The 21267-nt window shown below is 39.0% G+C and overlaps 1 long non-coding RNA gene across 1 annotated transcript in view; it reads right to left on the bottom strand.

Annotated features, from left to right (window-relative positions):
- The window catches only part of LOC142362896 (uncharacterized), a 29717-nt gene extending 17295 nt beyond the window's left edge, over positions 1-12422 (bottom strand). The window contains exons 1-2 of the long non-coding RNA XR_012765358.1: positions 12102-12422; positions 5428-5608 (exon numbers count right to left, since the gene is read on the bottom strand). This is a non-coding gene — a long non-coding RNA (uncharacterized LOC142362896). The remainder of the gene's footprint in view (positions 1-5427; positions 5609-12101) is intronic.
- Positions 12423-21267: the final 8845 nt, after the last annotated feature.

Genomic DNA, 21267 nt, shown 5'->3' with positions numbered 1-21267 from the left:
AAACAAATGTGATAAAAGATGCTGTAAGCGTGGCTTGCATAATTCTGTAAAGAGTGCTGGTCTGTCATCATGGTACTAAAACCTTAGAAAATTCACATTTAAGGAATGCAGAATTTTCTTCATTTCTTGGTCATAACATAGAATCGTAGAATGGTAAGGTTTGGAAGGGACCTTAAAGATCATCTGATTCCAAACCCCCTGCCATGAACCGGGACATCTTCCACGGGACCAGGTTGCTCAGAGCTCCATCCAGCCTGGCCTTGAACACTTCCAGGGAGGAGGCATCCACAGCTTCTCTGGGCAACCTGTTCCAGTGTTTCACCACCCTCATGGTGAAGAATTTATTCCTAATATCTAATCTAAATCCCAAGATCAGTTGCATTACTAAAACTTAGATTACAGAAGGAAAACTGAGTTTACATAATTTTAATCTGGATTATCAGAATTAAACTGCATGTTAAACCACCTCCCTTGCTCTCCTCTGAATGAGGCCTTTCTCTGACTGTCCCTCATTCACATCAAATCATGCAGACTTTACTCATTGGCTATATTTCCTAGTTATTTCCTCCTAAAAATGCCATTTTTTTTCCTAATATTTGCATACAGAATATGACCACGCTTACTGCAGAACAGAAACAGCTCACAAATCTCTTACAAGGCTTCAGCTGGTGTGCTTCTCCTAAGATTAAAGGAAAACCCTTGGTAGGTATGCTTTGATTTGAGCATTACCAGGACATATCTGCCAAGATGCTAGCACAATTATCCAATATAGTACACACTATTCTAATTCATTACTGATTATGAATGAGGCGGGTAGTACTTGGTATTAGCATTTTCTTGACCTTTCCGATTGTTCCTTTTTTAGTGTGAAGACCTTTTACAACCTTTTTAAGTTCACTAAAAGGTTCCTTCTTGTTAAAAAGTTGATTATTAGGCTTATGATACTGTTGTAGCTAATTTCACAAATGCTGAAGGTTTTCATTGCCCTGAAAATAAATAGACTTGAGGGTGAGTCGGGTTTTGAATTTGGTTTTTATTTTTTTACTTCGTCTGTGTAACAAAATTTGCAAGGCACTTCCCTCACCTATTGCCTGTAACGAACCTTGCAGTTCACAGTCCACCCACTGAAACACTTTGTTGTGTAGTATTTCTTTCCAACACAGTCAGTGTTACATTCACTAATAACTTCACTTCCAGCAACCATAAGGTGCTGTCCAAGAATCTGGCAAAGAAAAAAGTACAGGCAATCTCAAGATTCTTCATTTTCCCAAGCAATACACGCCTGGCCATAGCAGCTAGAGAAGAGGGAGTAAGAGCTTGTGCTCCTGTCAGCTATGTCCTTCAAGTTAACTGTTTACCTTGTTTTGGAAAAAATTAGTAATTGTACAAATTCATCCACCTCCTAAGTTTTGTCTCTGGACGCGGCATTTTGCTATACCGTGTGCAGCTTCAAACAAAGAAAAAAAAAAGCAAAAAGGTGTCTGACTTTTAAATAATCTCTGTTCTGTGTCACTTCATGTCCAGCACTAATAAAACACCAATAAAGCGGGGGACCTTATAAATGCTTACAAATATCTGAAGGGTGGGTGTCAGGAGGATGGGGCCAGACTCTTCCAGTGTTGTCCAGTGACAGGACAAGGGGCAATGGGCACGAATTGAAGCATAGGAAGTTCCGTCTGAACATGAGGAAGAATTTCTTCACACTGAGGGTGACGGAGCACTGGAACAGGCTGCCCAGGGAGGTTGTGGATTCTCCTTCTCTGGAGATATTCAAGACCCGCCTGGACGAGGTCCTGTACAGCCTGCTTTGGGTGACCCTGCTTCGACAGGGAGGTTGAACTAGATGACCCACAGAGGTGCCTTCCAACCCCAAACATTCTGTGATTCTGTGAACTTAGATGTGGCAAAGAAATGAAAAGTACCTGTGTTCTCTGCAATAATTTAGCACATTAACACTATTTGTTGTCTCAGAACTCTGGAAAAATCCATGTTTTATAAATGTCTACACATCTTTATTTTGTCATCATAGGGCAAAAAATTCACTCATGCAAAACTTTGTCAGCCACTGAAATTGGAAGATATCCTTCTTTAGAAACAGAAAGATAGTTTTCTACTACTAAACAGACTATGCCTGACATCCCTCCAGTAATTTGATGTTCAATATTTCCCTAAATGCATTGTAACTGCTAAGTTGGGTTTTTTTTTTTTAAGAACATATTGGAAAATACATATACCTCTAATGTTTTCTCTCTTGTGTTTGTTACCACCAATATTTGCATCAACTTCTCCCCTTTTGGGGGACAAATATATCTTTACCACAGGAATCACTGTTTTGTGGTTTTCTTCTCCATCTGCCTAAGAACATCTGTGCAAAGAGGTGTGTAGAGGTGCATATCCCCTCACCAGAACAGACACAGCAGAGTGCTGCTCCATGAGTACTGTGACACTTTAAAGAATAAGTCCTTCCCTAAGACAGTTTGTAGTATTAGAAGGAGGACAGGAAGTCAAAGGCAATGTTGTTACGAAGGGGTTACCAGGAACAGGACTCTAGGGTCTTGAAAAGGAAAAGGTTAAATTTCTCTTGCATTTGCAATTTTCTTACTCATTTTACTTATATTTCTTACCTCAGCCTCCACCCATATGGGGTGGCTCCATCACAGGGAGACTGGCCCCCAAGTCATCCCTCCAGGGCAGGCCACAGCACCCCATTTTTTCTATTTTATTCTTCAAATGTTATTTTCTACTTTTCCTGTGTATCTTGTAATGACATTATATCTGTGCCAAAGTTTTTAACTCCATGCAATTTTCAACTTCTCTGTTGTTACTTGCAATTAACTCAACAATTTATCACTCATCCAAACAGCCTTTAAATAGTTTATATTTCAGGTTTTACTTTGCAGTGTATCGTCCCAATCTTTTTGCAAATTATTCTATTTTTTTGTCCTCAGATTTCTTTGCTCTTAAACACCGCCAATCTATTTTACTTAATACATTTCTGATTGTATTAAATTGGACCATTTACATGTTAATACATCTATATTTGTATCAAAAATCCATCCCTAATGATCATGGTACTTACCATATCCATTTTATTTAATAAAATTCAGTCTGAAGTTTTTCCTTGCTGAGTTGCCTGCAACACATACTGATACAAAAATGAGTTCTACATAAAAGTCTAGTCTTCCTTATTAATGACTGAATAAATTATACAAATTAAAATTCCCTAGATAACACCGCAGTCACTAATCTAATGCTCTCAGCTATCTCTGAGTGTTCTTCCCTACCCTGAACCACAGGTGGTAAACACTTTTCCTTCCCCCTCAATACTTTATTTTAAAATGACTCTGTATTTCCACATTCCCCTTCATTTATAACATCCTCATCACAAGTTGATAAGAGTTATTAACTCGTAGTGCCACCTTCCCCTACTTCCCCTTACTGAACACTCTGATGCAGAGTGCCCTCCACATTCGTAATCTAATCACAGACACCACTTACTCAAATACGAATTGACCTAGATTTACCCCAAGTTTTGTAAATGCAAATAGTATTAATAAAATAAAAATAAATTCTTATAACCACTATCAATAGAAAGACTGTCCAGGTTTATATAGATTTAATGTGCCACTATGTTGTTATTTGTAGAGTCTGGGAACCTCGGTAATGAACCTGCAGCCAGCAGTGTTAAGCACTTCAGAAAATGTTGTTTAATCTGCTCACCCAGAAACTCTGCAAAGCTTTTGTAACAGCATTATTAGTGCTGTATTTCTGTATCTATTTTTTATTTTCTGTGAAAAGCCATATATCCGCCTTACCATTCAATTGCAAGCCTAGTTAATGTTTAAATGAGAACTTTCATGAAAAAATTATTTTTCTCTGAATTCTACAACCAATCTTGTTTTTCACTGAATTCTATGACTAGTCTTTCTCCCAAAACATTATCAAACAGCTTTTCCAGAACCAACAGGGCAAAGATTTTGGGCTTCAGAAGGGAAATTTTTCTTTCTTCTAAGGCTCTATTTGAAACCTCCAATTCCTGTAGCAAATTCATTGCTATATGCATAATAAATGGAACAGAAAACTGAATAAAAATATCAGCAAGCTACACGAGTGTTGGAGACCCATTTCCTTTAGGTCTGCACTCTATGTCATCACAATTGTTTTTGCTGCTTCCCCTCTCTTTGTCACTCATCTGTTTTGTCCCACAGCTTTTCGTCCTATCCTTGGCAAGATGGACTGGGTAAATCTGGTACAACCCGCTGACAAGTGCTTGTCCACACACGGCTACGGACAGACAGGCAAGTTATTCAGACTCTTCCTTAGCTAGAGGTACTAATTTGAGTACCTCTTCTCCAACTGTTGTCAGTTGTCATGAAACTTGTGGAACTGAAATAGTCTTGGAAAACCTCTGTCTCTCCATCCCATTAAGTTAAAACTGATCCATGGGTTCAAACGTTAACAGAATACAGAAAGAGAGTGGACACAGAGGACAGCCTGCAAACACAAACTTCCTTTTATTAGGAGGCCAGGTAAAAAAGCAGGAAAGTGAATTATCCCTGTCCAATCTCCACTTCATTTTGTGCCTCAGAGGGAACACCATGCCCATGAAGTCAATTTTTTGCATTCCTTCTCTAAATTTACCAATGTCAAAGAAAATCATGAGTATGTTCTGATTACTTGTCTGCCAGTGACAGTACTTCCTTATTGCTTCCCTCACGTGTGATAGGCCAGAAACCTCTATTTCTTGTCACTAAAGACTTAACTATATGACCAATACTCATGAGCCTGAACAATCCTCATGCACCTTAAACTACGGATAATGAAAAATAAGTATCTAAATCGGGCATTTCTTCTCCTCTTTCATAGAAAATGTATTTCCTTTTTCTGCCAAATATGAGAACGTTATTTTGGACTGTGAACTTTAAAAAGAAGCTAGATTTCTGTCTGTCTGAGGACAACATGAAACTTCAGGATGCACAAATGAATGATGAATTTCTGGAGAAGAGCATTTCTTAGGCTTATACCTGCACATGGTCTAGTTTGAAGTAAGACAACCTGCACTACAGGACTATATCAGAAATATAGATGGCTATACTAAAAATAATTATAAGATGAAAGCATGTATAGAGTAGCCCATAGCCTGTTACAGAGGTTGCTCCCTTCCCTGAGCTGTAATATAATATACTATAACATGCTATTTTAAATCTATACATCAACGAAATTTATCTACAAAGTATATGTGCCCAGCTATGCAACTCAGCAGCAGGCAATGAATCAAAAACATCAGATAAATTAAAGTGAGAAAATACTTTTTCTCATCAATGTTGCCAGTCCTGTAGTATTCAGCCAGTCAAACATTTGTACAGCTATGAACCAGTATTTATCTGAAAGTCAGCACTCACTCTTCAGAGGGCTTCTCAAACTCACCTCGACAGCTGCCCTTCCATGCTGTCCATGGAGCCACACGAACGCTTTGTAGAGCAAGCGGTCTCACAGCATAGCTTGTTTGCCTTGATTTATCAGTGGGAGGCAGAAGAGCTGCGCGTCTTGCTCCAGGTGAATATACACAAGTTTACATTTCATATCAGTAAGAAAGTCATTTGAAAGACTGTAAAAAAAAAAAAAAGAGAAGTTTGCCTCAGTCTAACATTGCACTGACTGGCATAAAGATGTGATGCTTCCTCTCAGCCTATGCTTTCTTAAACTATTAAAGGGAAAAATGCACAGAGTAAAGATACCTTGCATTTCTTCCAGAACAATTTGAAACCCTTTTTTTTTTTCTTTTTTTTCTGTGGCAGACTACATACTTGACAAAAAGCCTCTCAATTATTGTTTCTTTCCTTCCCTCATACTACTTCACCATTTCTTTCAAGGCTATCTTTGGGAACCTAGTAAATTTATTTTTTTTTTAATTTTAAAGATAGTGAAGTCTAGAAACATGATCAGAGTAATGTTCCTACTCTCTATATCCTGTATTCATTACCTGTCCCTGGCTGCCATTGATTTTTTTCCATGTCCTCCCCTCTTCTTTAGCCTCTTTTCTGATTTTTTTCTTCCGACTCCTCTTCTTTTTGCAGACTTAAAATACCTCAGTGTTTTAAAATGGTAAACCAAATATCCCTTTATTCTCTTTTCCCTTCTAAAATTCACCCAAGTGATACACACTCATGACTTTATAATTATTTCTGAACTACATTTTCTTTGGTCTGATCTATTTTAAAGCCTGAAGGATATTATTTTGAAATGTTTTCTGCAACCATGGACTTAGAAACCTTGTTTTCTCTCTAAAATAAATGCTGAAATTTTATCACAGTCATAGGCTTTCCACCCATTAGAACTTTTAGAGGAAGAAAACTGTTGCAAAACTGCTGGTAAAATAAAATGAGTAACACAACTGCTCTTCCTATCCATCTTCAATGTGCTAAAAGGGAGACAAGAAAGAAACAGAAACACCCACAACAGAAAAGCACAGCTTGAAGAGATGGGCCACATAAGCCCCATTCTTTTGTACCGATGTGCTAGAAGCATCCCTCCTGTGAAATGACTGTCTAGCATGCACATGGTCCTTGTTGACAGCACATTTTCCTTCTAGAAGACAGTTGATTTGGATTAATATATTCATTGTATACTTTGTGTCTGTGCTGAGAACAAATGCACACCCACATATTTATGCACTATTATTGTTCCATTGTGTGAAAAACATATGTTCAAACTTACTCGAAGTACCAGTATTAATAAATCATACCATGAAATACATTTGATACATCCCTTCTGTCAGCAAGCCATGGGGAGGAAAGGAAAAAAAAAGCTTCATGCATTTAGGGACTATTTGTTCTTGCTCCTCATTGTCTCACTTTTCCTGATTCCAGTGAGAAACTCAGCAAATGAGGGCTGACTTGTTTAGCACCCTCCAAATGTGCTGAAATGAGTTTAGTCACAGCCTACATAGAATGCTATTTCTATTTACTGCAGTCCAAATCTGCTCCAAAAAGTGAGGATCGTGGATCAAAGATCAACCAGCAGGCAGCAGATATTTTATTTCCAAATCTTGCTTGTGGAAGAAGACAAAAAATTTGTCACTTAGCAGGCTTTACATGAAATACATATAAGCATCATGCAAGTGGTTTTTACATGAAATACATGTAAGGATCATGAAATGGGTTCAATCAAGCAGCAGGGTATAGCAATCACAAAAGTGTGACAATAAATTTTGACAGCAATGTGATGGTCTATCTATTACAAGGCTTATTTTGTAGAATAGTGTTTTAATTCAAGTCTAACTTAAATATGTTTTCTTTTAGATTATACTATTAAAAGTACTATTTCCCTTCAACAATCTGTCTAAAATGCTGTTAAGACTTGTTTATGGCATATCTGATGATATAATAAAGTTCTTTCAGTTATTATATGTTCTTAAAGGGGTGTTTGCTGCAGGTTTTTTTTCCACACCAGGTCACATACTGATATACGACGCCATTAGTAAGCCATCTTTCGCCCCGTTTCTCCACCAGATGCATATTTTTAATCATTCTTTCCTTGTCAGAATGAGTGAGATTTTACTGGTTGCTATACTGAAAGTGGCAGGCAGTTGATATAGTGCTCCATGGATCTGTCCTTCCGTTCATCGATTTCTTGCAAGTGTACAGTTTTGTTTTTAAACACTATGGTTCTATGTCAGATGAGATGTATATTGGCTTAGGAGGTCTATTCAATAAGCCATAAATTTTGCAGGTGGCTCTTGATATTACTGTAAAGTTTGAGTGCCTTCGCTCTTTTCAGCTTAACATAGTGCTTTATATTTTTCACTTTCATCTAGCAGCTCATGGTCATAATTAGGAAAAAAACCCCACCAAACCAGAAGCAGAAGGGCAGGCTTTTTTTCCTCTGCAATAAAATTTGTATTCTTCTCTCCAATCCTATACATGCACAGTGTGCAATTCCTGCTTAGGGTCGCAGCCTTTGAGCCCCATTTGCTTTCTGTCTCTTTATCCTAATTGGGTCAAAGTAAATGTTATGTTCCCCTGTGACTGCCAGAGAGCAAAGTACTTCTGAGGAAAGAAAAAAGGGGTGGGAAAGGGGGAATGAAGAAAGAGTAGAGACCAGATAGAGTTTTCCTGGATCCTAGGGGACTTGCTCAATTTGACAACAGCCAATTTAGAAATAACCATAAAATTCTTCTGAAAGAAGGTGAAAGCTCAGCGTCAAGTACTAGTTAAGATCTTTTTCTAACAGCTCTATACGTACACTTATTCTTCTGTGCATCTGATATGATAAGGATGGGACTAGATGAAAGGTGCTGCGAATTATTATTTTGGAACGGCAAAAATTTGCACACGCATTTAAACTTCAGCTCCCTATTTTGACATCTGGCTTTATACATTTGGTCATCTCTTCTGTCTTCAGGCTAGATTCTCTCTCAAAGGTATGACTACAGCTCACAGCTAATTTCCTGAATGTGTTGGGTGCATTTCTATACTGCCCAATACACTCGTGAAGCAAACTGTCACAGAAGTAGTAGAGCTATGTTAATGCAGAACTCTGCTAAGGTGAATGTCTTGAAGTCAAGTAGTTGTTTTATTAAAGACTAACTTGAAAACATCAGAAATGGAAAATCTATCACTTATGCATTTGGTTTATTACACTTGTTAACAACCTTTGCATCAAAACTCTGTTATTTGTCATATGAATTCATGCAGCTATAGTTTTCACATACTAACTCTGTTTTTTCTCCATTTTATTACAGAGCAGTTAGTACCTAGACGTTTTTCCACTGGGAGGGATTATCAGTATAATCAAAGTAATCTCTCTACCTGCTTTTCCACAAATTAAACATGTTATGGTCTACATGTCTCTCTACATGCCATTTTTTCACTCAGTGCTTAGCTTTATGTTCTCTCCTTTCTCTGTGTCTTCTCTAGGTTTTTAATATCATGCTCTTGGAGCAAACCTGTGGTAGATACAGTCAAGGTAATATTCTTCAGCTATGGAGGTTAAAGTCCTTTCCCATGCTTGTAGTTTCTTGTGCAGCTGATACCACCTTAACCACTTCTTGCCACTGCACGGCTTTGGGAGCTCGTGCTGAGCTCCATTGCAAATCCTGCCCCTTCTGAATTGCTGGCCACGAAGAAGCAGTTCTGAAATGAAGAGTGTGTACTTCAAGCCAATATTTTAGCACAATCAAACATGTCTCAAAAAACTTTTAAGTGAAAAAAAATCTCTTTTTGTTTGATCTAATTCACTGTTTTATCTTCTATAAACTTCCTACATCAGTAAAACATGTTAATAAATTTACTGGACATTTAAAGTGGCAAGACATATTAAAAAAAAAGAGAATGGACTAGAGGCTCTGTACAGACTGAGTGACTTCTAGGCCCAGATAATTTCCAGTAATGTCACTGCTAAAATATGTGTAGGCTAATATTGAAATATCTTGGATAAAACATAAAATTAATGAAAATTTAGTGTAGGAGCTGGATTTTCCACTAGCCTACATTCAGGAAATGCATCTTCCAGTACAAAACAATAGTGCCTAAACTAAGAGTGCCCTTGTTCTGTTCATGGAGAAACATGAAACTGCTCAGAATTTCAGCACTTCTAGAATCTCAGTTTGTACCTGGAATCTCCTGTGATTAAACTTATATAGTTCAAAGCATCTACAAATTCTTGGTCCCCATCTGCAGTGGTAGAGAGAGACTCATGCCTGCCCCTCAAGGGACCATGTCTGTCTCGGGTAAAAGGTCCACATCCACATTGAATAAGATTGTTATTCCTTGTAGGGTTTAATTAAAATTCTTCTGGTGTAGCATGAGGATGCAAAGGAGTCGATAAGGATGCAAAGACTGCAGGAATTGCGTTGGGGGTGTGCAGAGAGCTGAGGGTACCATATGGTACAGGGGTGGTTCTAGAACCATTTCCCAGAGCTGTATCACGTTTTTCTCTCAAAAGGAATTAGATGATTTGCTGTGAAAGGCAGCTCATGAGTGAACTGCCTTACATTGCACACAATAAAGAGATGAGGAGCCAGGGCTGAACCAGGGAAGAAATTATCTGGTGGTGTAGATTTAAAGGATTAATCTTCTAGGAATTCTAGGAAATATCTACCGTGCTTTAAAAAAAACAGCCGAAAAGATCAAAAATGTGAACACTGGTCCCCTGATCTCTACACGCTTAATCATTATGTCATTCCCTTAGTTTGCTTTGGCCTTTACCGACAAATTGCCCAGATCAAGCCTGTCAAACTCTTGAGGACTTCAAACTTTCACTGCCTCTTGCTTTCAGACATAGAGATTGGTCTGTGGTCCTTTTTTGAATTTAGCTGTATAGGTATATCTCATTTAGTCTGGTTGAATTCAAGCCTATAGATTTTCTAGTGATAATAAAATTACTTCAGTTCTTACCATGTTATTTAGTACAGACAATAGGTACATGAAAAACATTCTGTTTTCTTTTGTTGTACAGATTTTTGTGGTGAAGCAGCAATTAATGAAAAGCCAACAAACTTGTTCTCTTAAATTATTTGATAAAGAAAATACTTGCATTTGCAGTCACAGTATATGAATACATTCTTTGTAAACTTTGTCAATGGAGGTCTTTTCTCAGAAGAAACATGAAACTTTTTGTTATAAGCCCAGCATTAGCTCGTCATATGGGCAAAAGTTTAAATACAATTTTTCTTCACGATAATGAGTCAAAAAAGTCACCATACTGCCAGCGAAGACCAGTTTATTGCAACATGTGGACAAACATATTTTAATCAAATTTTTATAAGTGAAGATCCTGCCTTCTCTTAGCTAAGTCCTGATATGTCAGAAGTCAGACTGGGAGAGACAGGCAAAATATAACATGCATATTCTCACCCAAAATATCTCTGTTTGCTTTTTTCTCTTGGAAAAAGTGGATAACGACAACTGGGTATGGCAGAAGCAGGAAATCTGTATATACTACTGTCTCCATTAGCTTTCAAAAATCAATTGAATTAGAACAGTATGTAGTTAAACATAATTAAAAGATTTATCAGACAGACAACTAATTATCAGTGAAAGCCATTGAGGTTCAGGCTGCTAAGATCCCAACTCACTTTTCAAAAATTATCTTAAGTTCTTAAAAATCAGCTAGGTACTTTGGAACTCACAACCAGAAGAAATATTCTCATGTGCTAGAATGACTCTTTATAAACTGCAACAGGAGAAACAGCATACTTTTTTTCTGATATATTACAAAATAAGAAGAATTAGCGAAATAATGAAACAAGCCACAGCCATATCTGTTGTAATGCACTTAAAGTACAAAACACCTATACAATATAGTGAGATGCTTGGATTATCTGTTTAAATTGTTTAACACAGAGATACAATGCACCCATTAAATACAGAAATTGTGTAATAATAATCCAGTAGGGAGAGCTAGAGTGTAATACTTTTGCCAAGCAGTTAATGGCAAAGATTCAGACTGCATAATCAATTAGAGAAGACATTGCTATTATGATACGCATTTCTGAAAGACCTCTCCAAAATGCCTAAGCTCTCTTATTTCCATTTTGGCTTGAATTGGTTGCCTCGAGGAAAGAAACAGAACTTTCCTCCGTTTGACACAAATCTGCTAACTTGCAAGCCATTTACTTTGCAACTGCCTTCAGAGACACACAACCATGTCCTTCACTGTTGGTTGTCCATCCTGTGCTAAAGTTATCTTGCATCACAACCCAAAGACTATGACACTCTGGATTCAATACTGGCTCCAGAACAGTGACAACAAGCTGTCAGCTGAGTCAATACACTTTGGTATGTAATATGGGTCCCATTTCTCTAACTTTGAACTTTACAATAAAATTTTAATTTCGTTCACCCACAGTGCATCCATTGCTTGGATATAGTTGTAAATCAGTCTTAATCATTATGCTCCTTCACGGTTTCATGTCAGCAGAGTGTATAGATTTGCAACTTTCAATGTTATTTGAAATTTGATGAAACCAAGATATATTGTACAAAAATATTCTAGTTCATTATTTGCCCTTATTTGGGTGGATTTTATGTCCCTCTGCATTTTATCTAGCTGTAACAATTACAATGCTACATGAGACAGACAGATGGAAAGACAGATACCTGTAGAATGGGCAGGCCAGGATTCTCCAACCAAGGACTGTGCCTGCAGGTGCTTGACACTGGTATTCCCCTTCCAGTTTTCCTCCCTCTTCTTGTCATTAAACATCATATGTCTGCAATGTGTTAACAGATCTTCCAAATCTTTTCAGCTCTTTTTGCATAGCCATCTAAGAAATACAGCCCAGTTATAGATAGAAGACCGGCTTCATGAAGAAATATATTTTCCCTGAGTTCTTGCAAGCGCCAGTTGGAACCAGTTACGGTGTAGAGCAGAAATTCATGTGCAGAACTGTGTAACAAAGCGCTGAGAGGCAGAACACAAACACTGCACAAAGGAAATCTCTGACAAACGCCTTGGCTCCGAGTGATTGCTGAGCAGCCCGCGCTAATAACAGCAGGAAAAATACTGAGTGGGGAATGAAGCAATTAAAAGCTGCACTGGGTTTGGCACATTCCTGAGAAACAGAGGGCAACTGAAAAAATTTAATAATGCTGCATTCTACATTTGTCAACACTAAAAATATCCACTCACAAAATTTATTTCTGTCTAATAATAGCCAGTTCTAAAGCATCCAGATCAGATATTTGTGCATAAAATTGTAGCATAGACTTATGGGCAGTAATGAACATCACATAATAGTTATCCAAAATGTACAGTGATGTTTATCCAGAAAGCGTTTTTGTCTAGAGAGATATCCAGAACGTAAAGAGAAAATACAGTGGTCTGCTAACAGTTGGATAAAGTGATTAATGGTCAGAGATCCAATCTTGCAATTCTGAGTTGTGTTTGACAAGTGGTGTAATGTGATAGAAGGAAATTATTAAAGGGGAATTTGAGAAATGAGGATCTAATTAAACATGCCCTCTACCTGAAGTATTTTGAGAGTAATAAAAACTACGCTGTCCATGGGTACTGTCAGTCTTTCTACCACACTATTTCTACAAGAAATATAACCAATTCCTCTACTAACAAAAATAAGAAAGAATGTTGTATGCACTAAACAAAAACTCAATTTCAAGCTAGCATTTGCATTAAAGATGCAGCTTTTCCAGGCAGAAATACGTGCAATGTACAGTGATGTACAGATGCATCTGAGCACTATTACTCCTGATGGGAGAGTGGATATCGTGTTCAAGTGACAAAGCTCTTGCCAAGTAGAAACATGAAAGTGGACACTGATTCACATTTTTCACTATAAAATAACAAAATAGAACCAATATAACAGACACTGTTGCCTGTTAACATTTCGTTGAGGAGAAGACTGAAAAAAAACGTCTGCGCCATTAGAAACTGATGTCGGAGTCATTTGGGGCTAAATAACAACATAAGAGATGAAACATTCGCTGTAATTTGTGATTCTGAGAGCTGCTATTACTTCAGGAAGACTGTGCTATATAGTGTGTGATCGGGAGAGATGGCAACTGCAGCTGTGCTGTCATAACAAGGTTAACCCTGCAGTCAGGGGAAGTTGTCAGTCTAAATGGAGACGTATTGTGGAGGCCCAGGCTCGACTTTCCCTGCCTCCCTGAGGGAGGGAAACCAGGGGAGCTGAGTCACTCCTCTTGCCCACAGAGGTCTCAGTGAGACAATTGCCGCCACGGGCTAAGCCAGGCTGTGGAGCTCGTGTCCATTTGGGTTGATAAAATTGCAACTAATGGATTTTTCATTTCGTAGCAGGAACACTGCTGAAATTTTAGAGGATAGTGACAGATTGACACAAGAGGATTATGATTGCTAATTGGTATTACCGGTACATTTGACTGGAAAATGAAGGTATCAAGATCTGGATGTTGAGCTGGCTCTGTAAAGAGCCGGTTGAAACCGGGGCTTGTGCTATGGCACAGCAGCTCATGGGTGAGAAGTTGCTCAGCATTATGTAAAACAGACTACTTGAGACTGAAGAACACTTCAACAGCCAAGGATCCTTGGCCCGCAGAGGACTGTGGCTGTGATGGGGCTTGGCAGGCCCCCATCTGCCTCCTGCCTCTTCCTCCACAGCTCTGTTCCTGTTGGTAACACCCAAGTGCAAGTGAAGGTGATGAACATCCCCCCTCACTCTCTCTCTCGCTTTCTCTCCCTCTCTGATATTTGTCTTAGCACCTTTCATCCAAAATGAAAAATATAGCTTTGCTGATGTTTCTTTGGAAATTATGCAGCTTCAAGAGATCACATAGGAAATCAGACCGGCTTTAACTTGTAATGAAATCTGGTTAAAATTTATGCTGTTCTTCATTTTTATTATTTATTACAGTCCCTGCCCGAGTGTATTGATTTTGTGCCAACCTCTGTTCTTGTCACAGTTTTTGTCACACAAATGAGGTTCCAGAAATGTAATGCCTGTATTTTATGAAACACAGTCCTATGCCATTTCAGAGTGACCTTTTCAGTATTCTGCATTCTGATGGACTGGCCGTTTCTGAGGCAGGGGTGTATTTCCACCTATGCCTTATCCCCCCAAAACTTATGTTTTAAAAGTAATTTAAACAGAGGTTGATACATCAATGTCTTTTGTTTGTATTGGCATGCAGAGTTTATAATCTCCTTTCTGGAAAACGGGTGAACTCTGGACAGCTCACTCTTCACTGTACGTGTTTCCACATGGGCACCGTGTAGGAATGAATTTTTAGTTAGGGTACTAATTGTAGTATTGTAATACGTTAAACAGATGGGACTATTTTGCTTTCATTTCCAAGCAATTCGAAATGTAGATTTGAAAGACCACTATGAAGCACACCAATGAAACAACAGTTTACCCAAATCTGTAACCCTCAGCTAAAGGAGTCCAAAGAAGGAGCAGAGGCCACCAAAAAGGACATACAGACTTACAAAGTGATTGAACATACACAAGACAGAGAAGATTCTAGCTGACTAGGTTCTCCAGTGACAAGGTAAGTCCTTACAGTATCTGCATGCCAGGCATCTTCTGTAGGCAATATCACAGTTGCAGAATATAAATACCATAAATAAGGATTTCTGGTAATTCCTTATTAGCTTTTCTAGCAGCAGCATAGGAAAAAGTTGCAAGGAAACTTTCTTTATAAACACCCCTGGTTCTCTGGGGTTTTTCTCTTCGTGCTCAGCATGGTATGAGTCCCTTGCAGGCTTTGTGAAGGCTTCTGTTGCAGTTAATCAGCCCCTATCACACACATCACAGGAGCTGCTGACTCTTGATTTCTCTTATGACAACTTTAGCATGTGGCATTTTCCCCAGTACACATGAATTTACTTTTGAGATAAATATTTTAGAATGCATATAAAAAGACGGTGAAATTATGTGTCCTGACAGGATAGTGCAATTAAACTAGAGTTCAGGAAGCTGAGAATTTCTGCTGGTCCCTACTACAGCTCTGGTAATCCTCTGAGCCTCTGAGCCCACACTCTGAGCCTCTGACCCCACGCTCTGAGCCTCTGCTCCCCCAGCAGCACTTTCCATCCATCTATTTAGACCAGCGGTTCCCAGAAGCACGAGCTCAGAGGGAGCTGACAGCTAGCCAGATTTCAGCGCCGCAGTGCATGTGTAGTGACTATGACTCATCTGTGACAGATCATCCAGTTTTTGCGTGCGCTGCAGAGACAATTTGTGTATGCACAGTAAATATAGTACGTCCAGAATGTATCTGACTTGCTACACACGCGTTTGTCACCTGTGTAGCTTGTGCAGGAGTGCTGACACGTCCTGAACACATCAGAACTGTAGTGCATGTGCACTTTTCTGTGCATTTATTTCTGCCTGGAAAATGGATGAGCTGTGAGAGCCTCAAGGATGTGCAACAGAAAAGCAGCCCTGAGAGATTTTTACCAGCTGAAGTCCAGCAAGTCTCTACTACATGTACACAGGGCAGGCATCTTTGACATAGTATTTATTGTTGCAAAAACATGAGGACCCCTCAACTTTTAAAAAGAAACATTTTATCTGGGGGAACAGGCAGGGGGGAATAAAGCACGGGATTTTTCCTAGTCTCATTCAGCAGGAGAGCTGAGCAGTACTACCTAGTACAGAGCAGTTAGGTGGCTGTATCGTCCACCAAGTGCAGACCAGCATAGCGCTTTTCACTGCTCAGGTGGGCGCCCTTTGTGCAGCAGCATGCCTTGCCACTACTGTTTGGTTTTGAACATCAGCATCCTGCTGCTTCTTCTGGCGAGCTGCTGCCTCGCACCCAGGTAGCATCAAGGCAAGTAAGGACGCACTCAGAAATCTTTCAGGTACTGCAACGCAGGCCAGCTTGAGCTGAGCCGCGCTGTCGTGCTTGAACTGGATGTTTCTGCTGAGCCTGAATTCATCCTGCTGTACCTTCCTTTTATAGCACAGGATGTTACAGAATAGCCTATTCATTGTTTACAGAAAAATTACCTATCAATAACATATTTCTGGGATAAAATAGCAGGCAGAGCAGTCAAACCATGGGGGCATTTACACCCCATGCATTCTCATGCTGAAGTTATTAGACTGCCTAAACTGCAGTTCAGTCAGAGAAAAGGCTCTCCTGCCCTGCCTGCACTGCTTCTTGGAAGAATTAATCAAGCCAGAGAGAAAAAAAACCCACTCTTCTCCAGCAAACAGGCAAACTTTTAAATAACATGTACTTTAACCCCTGACTATGTAGTTGGACCTCTGAGCAGCTAGTTATCTTCACAAGTTTCAAAGATATGACTGTCAAAAATGAAAGAAAACATGAGCAGAAAATGAAAGCATAAACACACGTGAGGCAAAACCTTTCCTACAGAGAACAGGAAGAGAGAAAATCTCCTAGATCAAGCAGTTTAAGGAAATACATCACAATTTTGGATTTATAAAGGTTTCCTTAGGAGGGTTAAACACCTTCTTCTTTAGAAATAGTTTATCTTAAAAGCTGTCACTTGTCATCCACAATGCCCTGGAGCTCTAGCAGAGGTCTAGACAGCACTGCAAGTCAGAATTTTATTCAACATTTCCAAATTGGTCTCATAAAGTTCAGGAAAACTTAAATTAACATTTGGAAAAGACAGATTTGTTGAAAAACATTACTGAGCTGTATAAATAATGACAGCCAAAGAGCAGAAGCTGGGTATGGGAAGGGGAAAGGATATAATAAATGCAAGCAAGGAACTGTGTGATTAACAATGCACAGTTATTCTGTTGTCATCAACCTGGGTACTAACAATAGCAAACATTTTCAGAAAGGGATATGTTGTAGCTATGGTAAACCAGTAACACTTCACTGACGTGGTTTGTTCTAGCTGAGTACCCGGCTCTGGAGCCCTCTTCAGATCTGCCACTGTAGAGAAAATAACAGCCAGGCAGTGCTGGATATCATACCAGTCAAAACCAACTAGAAATTAGTAACTGTAAATTGCACAATGTACTTTAACTACATGTCCCAACAGGAATGCTTACACTTTCCCTGTGAGGACATAAAGGCATGGGCTTGTAAACCTAGAAACATGTGGTCTGAGCTCAGCTGTGACAGCACAGGGTCCCAGGGGCACAGCCAGTACATCCGAGTCCTGTTGGCATCTTGACCTTGGGAAGCAGAGGTTGTGGCATCGTCCAGAGGGTGAGAGGTGCCAGGACTAGCAGAGCTCATCAAAGCTACGAGGTGGGTGTGTGAAACAAAAGATACCACACAGCCAAGATTTCCAAACCCTGGCATGCAGTGAATTGGCTGATGGCACATTGTTTGATTCCTTGTTCTTATGCCCAGCTGCCAAATCGCATTATAAAGAGCTAAAACACATTAAACATCTCCTAATATGAAGTTGCCTTGAAACAATGGCTGGAGTTGTCCCAGAGATGCTATATGAATATGGGAATTGTTCCATGTGATCCTGATGCATCCACAAAACAATTTCCCATTTGAACTGTTCAAGCCAGATGTGGGAAAGGCAAAATAGGCAGATGCTTAGGCCAGTAAAACTACTCTTGAGAAGCGTAACGGGTACTGCCTTATCACCCAGAGCCAGGCGGGTAGTGGCAGCTGAAGGGCAGAAGATTCATGCTTGCATGGAAGCAACCCGTTGAAGCAGCTGGATTGCTGCCTCCAGGATTCCTCCCTAGTCCCAAGGCAGCAACAGCAGCAACAAGACTGTCTCCAAGCCACTTTCTTTCCTTCATCCCAGATCAGCTTTTTCTGTACTACTCTACAACAGCTCAGAGCCTATCTTTGACCTATAAGCAAAGTCAGTTTCTGCTGACTCTTGAGAATTTTTGGGAGCTTTAATCTAGTGCTGAAATTGTGCTCTACGTATTGAAGGCACTTGCTGGATGGAAAGAGGCAAAGCAAAGATGTGTCTCCACTACTATGTCGTTCATTTGTTCTGTTTGTATTTAAGTAGAAACAATCTAACTGGGGATTCTTCCCCCCAGGTTGTTCTTTTTTGTTCTTTTTTGTTCCTGAGAAACAAGGATGTCAAAATTTAACCTCAGCTCCCCTTATCTAAAGTGGGAAAATAAGTGCATACCTTGCTGAGGAAAGGAGAAGTGAAATTGAGCTGTTTCAAGATGGTAGCATTAAAGATGATGAAGCACCAGGAGCTGTGTCAGTGGGATTCCTGTAAGTAGCAGAGATCAAAAGAAAGATTTGCATACTTTAAACCCACCTGTATGTTTTTGGAGAAAAAATGGCATAAAAAAAAATCTAGTGCTATATTCTCCCTATCCAGACGTTAAGTACAGCAGAGAAACACAATGTGTTCTTTTACCTAAGCACTTCTTCATGAAAACAGTCCCACTCACTCACTTCTTCTTCTAGCTGAACGTTATCAGAGGGTGCTTTCTTCCTTCATATAGCTTAAAATGTTGTTTTTATAGCCTGGATTCTTCATAAAAGGGATGCAAGTAAAAAAGTTTTGGTCAATATCTAAACACCTCTGCCACAAAGGAGTCTTGTCAAAATTTCATGTAAGTAAAATATGCAATTTTGAATCAGTGGCAGATCTATAATAGAATAATACAACATTTTACACACTTTAAAAGATCTGTAGATATAAAATATTCCTTTTTTCTTTTTCCACATGTTGGCAAGATTGTCCCTTTGCCTGGCATCCCATTGGCCCAGATTTCAGACAGGAGATGTGAAGACAGCACAGAGCTGCCCACCCCATAAGAATCTCTGTTTAGATGTGAATAAAAAAATTCATTTTCCTGAATGCTTGCAGAAACTTCCAGCTGAGACAACAGAAATTCATGCAAAAGGGTCCTTTAAGATCCCCAGTCCTCCTTTGTGCTTATGGTCACACCTGTAATCAGAAGTGGCATAATAACCCCTTCGCTTTTGGTACTGATGATCATGATGGTGAGAGCTTCTGTGGTTCAGCCATTCACGATGAGACATGCAGTAGAGACACAGGTTTTGAAAAATTTAAGGTATTCATAACATCACATAGAAAGATAATACATATCAATCAGGTTTTAAGGACTGTCAAGTCCAAAATCAGTTCCCCAAATTATAGTTTGGGTTTAAAATCGTATTTTAAAAACTGAAAATGTTGAATTCTAGTGCTGGGAGAATAAAATTTCCCAATTTTTAAGCTTTTCAGAACAACCTGGGAGAGCTGTAAAGTTGCTTAAAAACCAAAAAAGAAAAATGAAAAAGAAAAGGGAAAAAACTTTTTGAATGTTTCACACAATAACCTGACTCCAAGAGCAGATATTTTAAGGGGAAAATGAGCATCACAGGACAACGTCCGATAAAGAACGTGAGAACACAGAGAACAGAAATCCAGTCCAGAAAGAGCAATAATTGAACACTGAGTGAGGAACGGGAACATTGAGATAACTATGATTAAACACAAGTGTGAAAACAAAGAAGTTAAGCTGAGTACCTCTTATCTCTTCCAATTCTTTTGTTCTCCCAAGCAAAGTGATTTCCAGAATAAAAAGACTGACTATGATGATGTTCCCTCTGTTTGGAAAGTTATTATCCTACAAGGATCAGTATTTTACTCTTGCTTGTACTTTTAAAACTTTTTCTGTCTGCATGTGGATTTCAAATGAAGCACATTAGAATTGCTAATAACATGCCTTACTTAGTTAAGAACATGTCAGGTCAACTCAGCAACAGAATGAGTCCAAGAACAGCAGAACTGGAACAGAAACAGATGTAATTATTCTGTTTTCAGTACAAAGTATATTTGCAAGATACTGCAAAGAAATGAATATTAAAAACAAACACTTTATCAGGAAAAAAAGTCCTTATTAGGTAAAGAAAGGAAAAAAAAGCCACTAGTTTCTGTAAAACAACAAAGTTCAGTTTTGACGTCAAGGAACAGGGTGAGGACATGGAAATACCTACCTTTGACAACTGAAGGGGAAATGCGATGACTAGTGAATCTGACACATGACATGAACTATTTCATGCAGCTTACAGCACCCAAAGCCAGTCCAGAATAGCAGTAAACCAGTCTGATGACTGTTCAGTGGAGTGTGTGTAATGACCTTAGGGACTTCTGTCTGGAACTTATACCCACAAATTCATGTTACCAAAACCAAGTTCTAAGTAATTCAGTTTACAGTAAAGATTTCTGGCTTAAGGTCATCTGGTACAAATTAATTGATGGCATACAGCTTGGTCTACCATATGCAGGTGTGTAATAAACACAGTTTGATGGCCACTGTGTGAAATTCTTGATCGTTTTACATTATAACACAGTACGTACTTGCCATCTCTCTGATGGTAGACACCACACTGCATCTAGCCTAGCACTTGCACAGAGTGCCTCTCCTATCTCATTATATCAGCTTTTCTTCCATTAATCAGCAACACTCAGAATATTCATCACAAAATTAGATGTACTTAGTTTTATTAATAAGGCAAATACTCTATCCTTATACACAACCTTGGAGCTTGGAGACCTAGAGAGGCACTAGTCCTTATTCTGCGAGTCTGGGTATATCTGTAGCATTCCTTGGCTGGAGCAAATATGCATCATAATGGTCCGTCAGCCAGGGTGAATTTGAGAAAAGGTGTAATACATCACACCTGGTAAAAAGAGGTTTAACCACCTAAGCATCCTAGTCTTACAGTAGGATTTTAAAAAATTACACTGTACTCATAATTTTTACTCATACTTTAGAAAAAAAATACGTTAATGCCAATTTCATGGCACTATTGATTTGATAAGCTGTACAAAGCCCCAGAAAACAGCACTTCCTTCAACAAAGAAAAAGTGAATTTTCAAGTAAATATG

Source organism: Opisthocomus hoazin, chromosome 1 (genome assembly GCF_030867145.1).
Source record: "Opisthocomus hoazin isolate bOpiHoa1 chromosome 1, bOpiHoa1.hap1, whole genome shotgun sequence".
Classification (NCBI taxonomy): Eukaryota; Metazoa; Chordata; class Aves; order Opisthocomiformes; family Opisthocomidae; genus Opisthocomus; species Opisthocomus hoazin.
This window is presented reverse-complemented; position numbering and strand designations above follow the sequence as displayed.